The sequence below is a fragment of the Bemisia tabaci genome, chromosome 3, assembly GCF_918797505.1.
Source record: "Bemisia tabaci chromosome 3, PGI_BMITA_v3".
Taxonomy (NCBI): Eukaryota; Metazoa; Arthropoda; class Insecta; order Hemiptera; family Aleyrodidae; genus Bemisia; species Bemisia tabaci.
The window spans coordinates 39,108,329-39,120,736 of record NC_092795.1 but is presented as its reverse complement, the minus strand read 5'-3'; positions in this window follow the sequence as shown (position 1 = coordinate 39,120,736).

The following is a 12,408-nucleotide window of genomic DNA, read 5'->3' as shown; positions in this document are numbered from 1 at the left end:
CCGTGATAGCGGAGAGAGCAGTAAGTGCAAAAATGAAGTTTTGAGAAAACGGGCTCAGAAGCTTCTGACCGGAAAATTTTATTGAAAGTAGCCTCTGTTATTCGTCGAATTGCCACGAATCGTCCGAAAGACCCCTTAAAATCGTTTGGATGATTAAAAATCGACTGATTTTATTTCAATTACAAAAAAAGGGTATTTTCCATTTTTATACTAGGTTACTGTTAGACAAAACAGCCGTAAGTGCTATCTTCTGCATGTTTTCGTGGTTGCGTTTTGGACACACAAAAAACGAGTTTTCAGCTTAGAAATTCGCAGGAGCGGGCGGCACTTTGCTAGAAAGCACTGTTTTCATTGCCTCTCTGGAGGAATATTGTCACTTACTGCTGTCTTGCCAAAAACTACGTCATTTTTTGCGCATTTACGGCTTCCTAATAAGTCTCGTTTTGATTAAGATGAATTTTGCTGTTCGCTGGATTTCGAAAATTTGACACTTACTGCTCTCTTCGCTATCAAGGCAAAACTATAGGGTGCCTCATGGGATACCGCTAGTTAATCTATTACTACCTCCTTTGTCCATCGCAATCACTCGCAACATACATAAATGCGGTTTAATAATTTTAACTTCCGCCGCTGCGCGGTCCGCACTGTGTTTGGCGCAATGCGTGAAGTATTTATGCAGTCTTGAAGGCGCTATGCGTTTCCCGCCGACCGCTGCTGCCTGCGGTGTTTGACGCAATGCGTGAAGTATTCATGCAGTCTTGTAGGCGCTATGCGTTTCATGCCGACCGCCGCCGCGCTGAGGGCTTCTCCTTTTCATCTCAGTCCTCGTCATCATTGCTCTCTAAGCCGCTCCGCTCAAGGTCAAATTGCGTGTTTGGTTTCTCTCTAAACTCGACTAATTAAAGGTGTTGTCTCTTGTATCACCGAAAGACGACAAAATTAGAAATTACTACTCTTTTACTTTTACAGGAAGTGAGAGATTTTGTCGCCTTTTCTCATTTGTAATTTATTTTCTGAATCCGATTCTTTCTTCTTTTTTTGATACCTACATTCAAAAAGATTGCAAAATTTGCCGCCCCCTATATTTTGCCGCCATGGGCCGCGGCCCATGTGGCCACCCCCTTAATCCGGCCCTGGCATCATGGTTTTCATTCCAGTCGACCGAATGCAGTAAAAACCCTGTAGAGACAAAAGGCAGAAATCCTCCGACATTTCTCTCACCGCGCCTCTCCGTCTCGACCCGAATCAAAGACTCTACCGAGCAGATCAGAAATTGTTTTAAAAGCGGGGCTAACTTAGGCCGCGGCGAGCTCGACATGAGCGTTAATAAGAGATAAGGTAATTTGGGGTGTCGCGATCCGTGGCCGGGCCCATTAAGAGCCAAAATAATTGGCGCTCCATCCGTCTTTAATGGGCGCCCGGCCGCCACCCCAAACCGATTCGCCTGCTACCGGTCCAACCTGGCGCCCACCTTACCCCCCGGCCCCACCCTAATGGAGCTCGTAAAAATGCCGTTATCATAAAACGCCTTAACGTCCGAGCGCCGGCAACCATCCTTGCACCTCCCCGAAATTAATTATTTCAGCCGCCGAGGGTGGGTGTCCTTCGCCTCAACTCCATTTACGATTGTAGGCCGATTAATATGCGGCCGTTAAAAAATGTAATAGCTTCCGAGTTGTACGGCATTTCCTGACAAACTGCGGGTGCTTTCTCAATGTATTGTCCGGTATAGGATCCATAGATATGGAACGCGTGAACACAGCTACGCGGAACTCCGTAAGACAAAGAACAGAGAAAGAGAAGAAAGCAGCGAGCCTCAACACAATGTGTTGATAAGGCGCATCATTGACTTGTGTAGCAACCTGATTGATTAGTTATCATTCACAGAGATTTTAATGTAAATAAGTGGTACTTGAAGGGAATGCACGCTCTACGACAATTAGTGGCGAATCATGCACAGATCTCGGAAAAGATCGAATCTATTCTGGCGAGCTGCTCTTTTAACAGGATCGATTCTTTTATCTCTTTTTCTTTTGGCAAAAGCCAAAACTTCAAATGGACGTATTTCTACCAAGCAGACCTATGTGCAAGTGAGAAATATGGGGTGTGCTCGTTAGTTCTCTTTGCGTAAGAGTGAATGAGAATAATAAAGCGCCAGTGACGTCAGCGGCGACGATGGAGACTCCGAGCCGCGGATCCGCGTCTTTAACTCATGAGCCCTGTGCACAAGGCTCTCTTGCCATGTCCGCGGCTCATGAGTTCCGCATTCAGTTGGCACATAGGTCTCTTTGATAGAATGTAAAATCCCGCTTTTCCAATTCTTCAAAAGGAATCACGCCCACTGACCACATTGCTTCTTATGCAGCTTCCTAGAGCACACCCCATATTTCTCACCTCCACATAGGTCTGTTTCGTAGAAATACGTCCAAATGGCACTTTTCTTTAAAAGGCAGCGTAGTTTTCATCCATAAACTAAAAATTCTTCTCATCGCGAGATTTAGATGACGGTGACACATATGGTGTGTCAGTCGGAGCGGAGCGCGGCACGGAATCGCTGCCAGTTCGCCTTCAAATTCTACAATGCAACCCAACCTCACACCGAAGTTAATTAAGTTGCATCCAACGATTGACGGTATTCTGAATGCTCCTTCTTATCCTGAGGACCTATTACCTGAACTTGAGGAACTATCAGTAAATTGACAGACACGTGAAGCCATGCTTAGGAGGACTTGAAAAATTAATGAATACTTTGAATATTTTTCTTTGAAAGTTTCAGTTGATTCAGATAAAACTGCGGACAAATTTTCCTGAAAAATTGGTAGTAAAACATTTAAAATTTTTCTAGGAAATCTGAGTTTTACTACTGGAAATTTCGCAACAATGGGTCTTTTTCCCTGAGAAAGGTAGCACATTTTCCATCCCTAAACTATAAATTCTCCATCGCGGAAAAAGGATGGTGGCGATAACCAATAAAGCGCAACGATTGGGACGGCGAGGCAAGGCCTGTTGTTCGGAAACGAATCGCTGCTCGTTCGCCTTCAAATTTGACGATGCAACGGAACATCACACCGAAGTTAATTAAGCTGCATCATCCTATTTGCTATATTCTGGATGTTTCTCGCCAACATTGACGCGCGGTGCCGCACAGTGGATCGAGTTAATGAGACAGGTCGGACATGAAAATTTTGACTAAAACTGCAAATTTTATTGCTTACTTCGTCACATTTTAAATTTCAAGGGGTGCTCATGGTATACAATTTCATGAGGAAACCAATGGAATCACCTTTAGAACCTTCAAGGTTTGTATAAATGAGTTATAAGCGTTTTAAGCTTCCAAATTTTGTCCGACCTCTCCAATTGGCTCGATTCACTATGTGCCGGTGCGCAATGGAGTTCGTAGTTGTTGAGCCACTGCCCTGAGCATTTCCCTGACTTTTCCGTGACTTTTCAGGTTGTTTTCAAATTCCCTGGCTTCCTACCTGGTTATCGCTGGCTCTTGGAACCCTGCGAGTGGTTTTAAGTGGAATCTTTTTAGTGACTTGAGCCTGGGAGGCCGTGACCTCCAGCATGGCCAGGTTCATACGTGGGATACGATGACAAGAGACCGATGAGCTTTGATTCTGAGCCGCCAAAACTGAAACCGGGTGTTAACTTTGAGGGTGGGAGGGCGGGGGAATTCGTGAGGTCATAATCACGGTGAAAGCTCTTTCGTGTCACCGCCCTCTGCAACGCTGTTATCACTGACGATGCCTCGATTTATTGGGCAGCATTTATCAATCACCGCGTCAATCACCAGACCGGCCGGATCATCACGCGCGGTTGCCAAACCGGGCGCGGATCATCGCGTGTTTTTATGATGGTGAATCAAAAACCAGGGTGTCTACTGAAACAGGCTGGTCGAAAATCAGTTCTGTTACAGTGCTTTTCCAGTCTATTCCCACGAAATTCAGTACCTCCTCATAAGTTAAGAGAAATTCAGTACTTTTTCAGTACCTCCAATTGCCAAAATTCGAAAAAGTTCAAAAATTTGAATTTTTCGCTCGAATTGCGACAAAAATGACAAAAATTCCGGACCTTCTCGCGAAATTCCGCACTTTTTCAGTACTTCCGGACCACCCTCAAAAAATCAGTACTATATTCGGACTTATAGACACCCTGCTCCAATAACAATTGAACTTGTTGTTAGATTTCTGTGGCCTGACATGACCAAACTTCTAACTAAAAGCTGAGAAGATATAAAATCAAAGACAGAAATAAGGTGGAATATCCGAGAAGCGACGAACGGTGCTAGAATTCGAGCAAACACACCCGAACGATCCAAAGGCACACGAGACAAAAAAACTTCGGCCGCGAGAGACGGGAATAAATCGAATCGGAAGGGATTAACTCATTGTTCTGGGGTTGGAGGGGGGCCTTGTTCCGGAAGTCGAGGTGTTCCACACGTTCCTTTCTTATCAAGTGTGCGTCAATGCCTCGCGACGCGACACTCACGCACGAAAACCACGACACGCGTGTCTCGCACATTCTCGCGTGGTGAGCCACCACACGCAGTGACGCGATGTTGCGCACACACCGACTTTTCGACAGTTGCCAAGTAAAGAGGGAAAAACTGGAGGGCGATACCCATGTTCTAAAGGCTAAGAGGCCGGTCATGAAATAAGTGATGCTCTGGGATTGCAATGCAGGACGGTGAAAGTGGCGTTCCGCGCCACTGGAGAATTTCCAGGTGTCTGAAATTTTGCAAATTTCAATTTCGAGTTTAAAATCGAACTGCTAAGATGACTGGACGTTCTTCAGCTAAAAGGAGCTATATGCAAAGGGTTTGCGCGAGACGTAGTTCCTTCTAGCAGAAATACGTCCACTAAGCACGAGGATATTCTTGGCTTTCAAATTGAACAATTATTGGAGGAAATGTGACAAAATAACCTAATCTGCTAGATTGCATGTGTTTAAATGGCAAATTCCGCCATATGACGTCACAATGCGGCACATTTGCTCACTTTTAAATCTATTTACCTACAATTTACAATTGCAGAAAAAAATTATAAAAAATACTGCAAACTCAGCTCATTAAGCACTCTCAGCCGAAGCAATGAAATTTGTGAGTGGAAATTCTCCATTTTGTGAAAAAAGATGAAAAAATCAATACGAGGTGATAAAATTCATCAAAAAACGCCAATTTATCTCGCCGTTTAATGGTGCTGGACAAGTACATATCAGTGTAAAATGTAGCATCATAGAACGTTCAGTTTACTTAAGAGAAAAAAATATATTTTCTTAGGAATATTTTACAAATAATTCGATAGAAAAGGGCACGTGGAGGTCCAAAACGCCCCAGGAAATGTTAACCCAAAACCGAGGAATTCAAGAAACCTAGCAACGTTACAGGACGCGAGGGTCGCGGGACACAGGTTAATTTTCGTCGGGGTCTGATTCAATTGAGAAGTCTCGTTTGACAATTTCGATGCGAAACAAATCCGAAGTTGCGAGCTTTGGAGCACTTACTCGGGGCTGAAAGGAAGTTGTTCTGGTGTAGTTATCTCCGAATCCGGGTAAATTTGATAAAAACTCAAAGGCAACCGACTCGCGGGAGTTGGCGCCGCGCCGCGCCGTAACAACAAGTTAGAGGCGCTTGTTTTGACTCGAGACAACTCCAATGAATCCTTGCCTGAAAAAGGGACGCCATGTACTTCGGCGATGGAGTTTGAAACAGATCCTCTTTGGGTTGCTTTCCAGCTACCTCATCGCCCGATGAAAATCTTGTGCGCGCATCGCGCAAATCCTTCATCCGAGCGGAACCAGAATAATCACCCACTATACTGTTTCTTTCTCTATTTTTATCGATCTGTACTCTGCAAGATCATGAGAAAAAATTACGCTGAGCGCAAAAGATAATTAGATCTGGGATCTAGAATGTAATGCCATGGGAGGAGTACAGTAATGGCAGCTTTTAAGAAAAAATAGATACATACTTTCACTAGTTCAGTCAGAGTTTTTGTAATAAACGTACTGATCAAGACACAACTAATCCATACACAAGTCCGTCATTTCGAATCTCTTTGATATCCTCTACCCTGCCCTACCGTGACGTAGATTTGGCTCATTCCGAAATGATCTCATGAGAAATAAGTTTAATTTATGTTCCCGTAGCCACGCGCGTAGTAAGGGCCTCAAGAACGGGAATGGCTGACCCATGTTGCTTGGTCTTGGTACAGATATTTTGACTCCTATATTCCTTGGTGTTTAAAAAAAAAAAAAAAAAAAAAAAAAAATTAGGAGGGGAAATGGAGTCTCTGTAGCCCTGAGCGTGTTGCGTGCGCGCAAAGAATTGTTCTCGCACGTTTTTCTCAAGTCGCAAAAATAAGATCCACAATACAGCATTCCTCCCTTTGCGAGCGTCAGTTTCGCAACTCACAAGGGCTTACAGCGCAAAACACTTCCCGCGACGCCTCATCGCCGCGCGCCACCCCCAAGATTCGGGGGTCGAAACCGCAGAAAAGGCAACGACGGCTTTCAGACTCACTTTCACCCGAAGCTTTCAAGCTGCGGTTCCGCGGGGAGAGGGGCTACGGAGAGGGGAGGGGGAGGGTCTTGACGCCGATGCTGATAACTCGTGCTAATTAGGGGGATATATTAGACGCGGAGCCTCACTTAAGCTGCGTGCGAGAGCAAAGACAGCTCGGGAAGGGACAGGGGAGGGTACATTGTTGCTTTTAATGAAGCGACATGAAATATGAACGGGGGACCCCGCGACAGGGCAGGGACGTGCTCCAAGTCTCCGACCCGGGACCGACGAGGGGGGTTTTTAGGGGACCACGGGGGAGGGACACGGGGGCTGTGGCGTAATTAAAAGTGAGTGTCTTATCTAGTCCGTCCGCGGCGCTCTTCGTCGGCATTTTTGCTCCGGGATTCCTTTCACATAGACACGTACTCCTGTTTTCCTTCTCCTCGAAGGGCGATCTTACACCTTCTTGACCTTCCTCGCGGGAACATGTTTCGATTGTGGTTTAAGCACGCTTTCGGCCACGCTCTTAAAATCACAAAAACGCACCTCCAAAATAAAAAGGGAAGGGGGGGGGGACACGCTCGGAAGTAGATGGAAATACAGCAAAAGCGGTATACGAATATTATTAGCGAAGTTACTGGAATAATTGAAGGCAAACATGACAAATTATCACTTGTATCGCCCCTCAGATTTTTTCCACTTTAAAAATAGCCCTACATCTGCCTTTGTGTCTCCTTCATTATCAAAAAAATAAATAAACACATGATGGTAAATTAAATAAAATGAATAAAACGTATCAGAGGTTTTGGTTCACTGAATGATTAAAAAGTTTTAACGCGCACTGATGGAGAAGCAAGAGTAAAATTACAGATTTCAACGTTCGTTATTTACGAGAATAAAAGGTAAATTATCCGCTGTTCGTTAAATTTTTTGAAAACAGAGAAAAATTTCACCGTATTTTTCGTATTTTCAGGTACGAACGAACACTTACAAGAGGAGAGATAAAAGTACGCGCTTCTTCATGTTTAAAATTATGCGACATAAGCCACTTGGAAGTTGAAACAGCCATTGTTTCATTTTTGGTGATCGGTTGCCTTACAAGAAAAACGAAAAATAGAGGAAAACTTGGGGGAAACCGCGATTACACAACCTTAACGAGGGTAGCAACTTAGTTCGTAATGAAAAAAGGTAACCGCATCTCAATGTTGCCAGATTGCATTATTACCGGGAGGATCCTGGACATTTCTAGCTGAATGAAACTAATTTCTCTTCTGATCTCTTGCAAAAATTTGAATTAATTTCGACAGCGATTGCACGGTTACATTTTCGTAAAAAAAAATGGAATTTTTTGAGTCAATTTGGCGATCTTGGAATGGAGTTACGAGCCTTCATACGGGGAAACGACGAATAGATCGTTTTCGATAGTGGTTCGATGTATCGTTTGGTTCAAAACAATAGAACATGACCTCAAACAAATCTTTCAGGATTTCAGTCGGAGAAGCTGAAAATGAGAAAATTCCTAACTATTTCACCTTGCGATGCCATTTAGTACTCATATGAATCAAAAATCCATCAGAAAAACCCCGTTTCCAGATTAGTCGATTGACTTTTGAGGTTATGTTTACACGTTGAACCAATCGATATCGATACAATCTCATCTATTCGATGTATCGAAAACGATCTATTGTAACATTTTCAAAATTCGATGGTACTCGAAAAAATTTATTGGCTATATTACTATACTAGTTTTTATCCAACGCACCCGCCACATTTTGAGAATCGTATTTACGGCATGGAGGGGGTGGATCCGCGCATAAACAAGTGAACAAACGATTAATTTAGCGTGCTTTTAGCTCTCGACGAAGGCAAGACAAAGAGCCGCTAACGAAGTTCCAATGCGAGGGCACGGGGAGGCTATTATCCCGGCAACACACGCATCGCACCGAGCTGGGAACATGTTAATCAACTTTCCCGGGCCGTGCGCCACTTACGATAACGCCTGTCAGGGGACGATGCCTCCCGCCAAACGCCTTTGCTGCGCCCGAGAAATATCGCAACGATTGCGGCTTCCCTCGCCTCTCCCAAGTTTTTCCATCTTCATTAACTTAATTACACTTTAAAGCTGTTCTTCTCCAGTCAAGTACTTTCCTCCGGTTCTCAACCCTCAAAGGCCCGACCTGGAGACTTTTCCAGTTCGATTTTGATGGAGTCTACTCCGGAGAGGTTTTGGCTATCTGGTTAGTTGTTTTGGAGTCTTCGTCGAACGATGGACCGAAGACTCTTTAGCCGGATGCCCCATGCCTCGAAGTATCTTGAAGATACTTGATATAACTCACAAATTCACGGTGGCTTTTTTCGTGTCTCTCATAAAAAAGAAGGCGATTTTGTTGGCGCCTTTTGTTAATAACAAGAGGCATATTCGGAGATGGCGCACAGTGGATCGAGTCAATGGGAGAGGTCGGACAAAATTGGGAAACTTTAATAGCTCATAACTCCGTTTATACAAAAATTTGAGATTTTAAAAGTGGTTCCATTGGTTTCCTCGTAAAATTCTCTTCCAGAAACGCCCCTTAAAATTTAAGATGTGACAGAATAAACATTTAGATTTGCAGTTTTAGTAAAAAATCTCATGTCCGACCGCGCTAATTGACTCGATCCACTGTGCGGCGCGTGGCCTGATAAGTCGAACAGTTGCATAATTTCGAAGCCCAATCAAGAGTATGGCGACGAAGAGCAGCAAGAAAAACGTTGCTCCGCGTAATGGTTTGATGAAAAGTAACGACGCATAAAAAATGCCTTCAAATGAGAAGATACTTCCTAGCGTGACCGTGGAGCTCGAATAGTTGCATCATTTAAAACCCCAGTCAGCAGTAGAGCGGCGCGTAAATAAAGCGCTGGATGCAGAGAAGACGTTCTTTTATTTTCGATGTCTAAGAATCTCCGCTGTATATCGTTTCATCCCTTGCGATTATGGCAAATTGTATGAAGTTCGTTGAAGCTTTTACTGAATTTTCTTTATGATTTTATGATGCTGAAAATGAAAAATTTCAAAAAATTCCCTAGATAGTTTCCTCTCTAAAATATAAATTAGTGGTGACGATTTCGAGACACCGCAACCGGTAAATGTCCTTTCTACACCCAACGCCTCAAATTTTCAGGAAGTATCCTCAAAGTATCATTAAAGGAATTTTAAAGACAAGCTGCTGGTTCCAACACTACTGTGTTGGAGAGCTCGCCTTTGGGAAACTATTAACAACTATTAATGCTATTTTCTAAAATTGTATACGTATTAAATGAATCTTTACCCAATTATCAGAGGTTACATGCCGATGCAAAATGTTATGACGTAATTTCATAAGTCAAATTTTTCACATTTCAATAAATAAAGAGAAATAAAGAGAGAGAAATGGAATTATCTTTTATGAATGTGATTTTGCGGCAAATGTTGCAATGGCTATTTTTGCCATCGCATTTTTGTTTCTGGCTTTCATCGTTGATAAGCTTTTTCTTAACTTGTCAACAATGTAATGAAACCATATGATTTAATTTTAATTTTTTTTTTTTTTTAAATCAAGTCGCCAACTTGAATTAAGGTTATACTTCGTTAAGCTGGCAGTCTGAAATTCTGAATTTTTATTGGCACAGAGTTCAAAGAAACTATAATTGAGCACGGTTCGGAGGAACGTTTCTGCCATAATTCTTACACAATACTTATGGTATACACTAAGAGCGGAAAAGGAACTCACTTGAATTTTAGCGTGGAGCTCGAAAGACCACTTCAAGTCTTTGTATGCGAGTGGCTCAATGGAGCACATCACGCCTTTGTATGTATGCGGTGGCTCAATGGAGCACCTCGCGCACTATAAATAGCACGGAGCTCGAAAGAGCACTTCATGCATCTGTATTTTAAGGTTAAAACGAACTCTAAAGAAACTCAATGCGAGGCTCAAACGAACTCTCAAGCATTCTTAATGCGAGGCTCAAACGAACTCCCAAGCATTCTTAATGCGAGGGGCTCAAACGAATCCTAAAGCATTCTTAATATGAGGTTTAAACAAACTCTGAAAGGATCCCAATGCGAGTCTCAACCGAGCTCTCAAGCATGCAATTATTTTGAGGTTAATTAACCTTCTATGGTACCAATAACGGCAATCTTAAGGATTATCCATTAATTATGCGCAAATCTCAATCTTAGTCTTAGTAACTTAAAATTAATTGAACAAATTATTAAATCACGTCGAGGTCACCATGTTTTTTATTTTAAGAAATAATAACAATTGCAAGTACAACTGCACACAAAAACTGCATTGAAAAGATAAGAGGATGATAACATACAATTAGGTAATTTGCTATAAAACCATAGCAACATGCTATGATATACTCGGCCACTGGAAAGTGCTGCTCTCTAGTGTAGCAAACGAGGAACAATTAATCCTCAGTTGAATGAGGGAACGGAAATGTTCGACGGAGGAAAACTGTAACCCGCGAAAATTCAACTTTTAGACCTTGAAATCAATGGGATTTTGGCCGTTCCTCCGACGGCAACGAGAACCATCCATTTGTCGCCACGGACACTACCAATGCTAAAAGAAATCGATCGCAAAGAGCTCTCCCGAGTGGGCGAGCTCAATAAAAAACCAGAGTGATTTCACATACTGCAAAATAAACAACACTGGGATGAGCTTGAAAACTTCCGCAGCCAGGGTCATTTATCGAACATAGTAGCATTTTATGAAAAAGCTGACAGCGGTGTGCTAAACTCTTGTGTCCGAGCTCAACAAGTCTATAGCTTCTCAAAGTCCGAAACTTCTCAATTTAACGATGCGGGGGCCCTGTACCACGACAATCCTGGGCCATTCAACGCTAGTCCGAGAACTTCCCCGATCGCCCTGCCCTCAGCCCACCGCGTTTTTCGGCAGAGTGCGTCCATTCATCACCACGCGACTCAAAATTTCGTTCAAAAGTATATTTTTACCCTCTTCAAAGGAGTGCTCGCCTAAGCCATGAAAATTCATGCTGGTCTACGCGCCGGAAAATTGGGCTGTCACTGACTTTCGCCCCCGATGTTTCAACTTCCACTCTCTCAGTTAAACGATCCGTGCCCGAAGCAAATATACTTAAAAGCTCCGTCATTCTTTTTGAATAAGAACCTGAGGGAGGGGGTTTATGGCTGGTTTGAACGAATTAAACACGTACAGCTCACTGGAATAAAAGGACTTGAGTTAAGCAGAATCATCCTTGAATTTCCCGACAAGAATATTTGAGAGGAAACATGCTTGTGTCGAGAGGAAAAGATTTTATCGAGAGGAAGGCCGCAAATGGCTTGTGTTAAGCCAAAACCTGCTCAATTTAAGCGATTTTATTTTTGATTCGAGAGAGAATCTTCTAGACAGCAAATTCGAGCAATTCAAAGAGTTTTTTATGCTTGAATCACACTTGTCACACTTGCTTGAATCGTCACTTTGTCACAATGCTCGGAAAATAAGGTAGGATACAGGGTTTTAAATGAGTATGCTTCCATTATTTTTGAAGGGGGGGGGGAGGGTGTTATGAATTTGAGCTGGATTCTGATAGAATTTAGCGTGGTGCTGAAGTTATTTGCCAGATGTAAGGTTCTAAATTCTAAACGACAAGATTAAGATTCATTCAATAGATTCGGCCTCGATATAAGTCTAAAATTAAGTATTTCTCTTTCTCAATTTTTGTTTAAGACGAAAATTGAAGTCCCGTGAAAAATAGGGAAATTTGCCACAAGATTCTGATTACTTGTAGGAGGGCAAAATCCACGAATAGTGAGAGGTGGATAATTTTGGTGATTATCAGAGATGTCTTTTTCAAGACGATTACTAAATGAGAAATCATAGCATTAAATTCAATCTTTCATCCAATGAAGAGTCAAGGCA